The sequence below is a fragment of the Morone saxatilis genome, unplaced genomic scaffold, assembly GCF_004916995.1.
Source record: "Morone saxatilis isolate NCDOM2014 unplaced genomic scaffold, NCSU_SB_2.0 Contig22, whole genome shotgun sequence".
In the NCBI taxonomy this organism is placed as follows: Eukaryota; Metazoa; Chordata; class Actinopteri; family Moronidae; genus Morone; species Morone saxatilis.
This window is the reverse complement of record NW_023339785.1, coordinates 19,131,879-19,132,124: the sequence shown is the minus strand read 5'-3', so window position 1 is coordinate 19,132,124 and position 246 is coordinate 19,131,879. Positions and strand designations below refer to the sequence as shown.

Genomic DNA, 246 nt, shown 5'->3' with positions numbered 1-246 from the left:
AATCCCTTGAAAGAGCATGTTCTGAGACCGAAGCCTTTGATGGTTGACTTCGTGCGATTACTCTCTCACAGCCAAAATACATATTCTTACTTTCATGTGTTAACCTTCTATCATAATGTTCCCTTAAAGTAGGATGTTTTCAGCTTAAATGGTATGATAATGTCTGTCATGTTCAAACGGAAGCAGATGATTTTATAATCTTTCACCAGTGATATTGAGGACATGCACAGCAGTTTGATAGTTTAT

At 36.6% G+C, this 246-nt stretch overlaps 1 protein-coding gene across 1 annotated transcript in view; it reads left to right on the top strand.

The window, feature by feature from the left end:
- Positions 1–246, top strand: part of thg1l (tRNA-histidine guanylyltransferase 1-like) — an 8,802-nt gene that overhangs the window by 4,063 nt on the left and 4,493 nt on the right. The gene's annotated exons all lie outside the window — the stretch shown is intronic.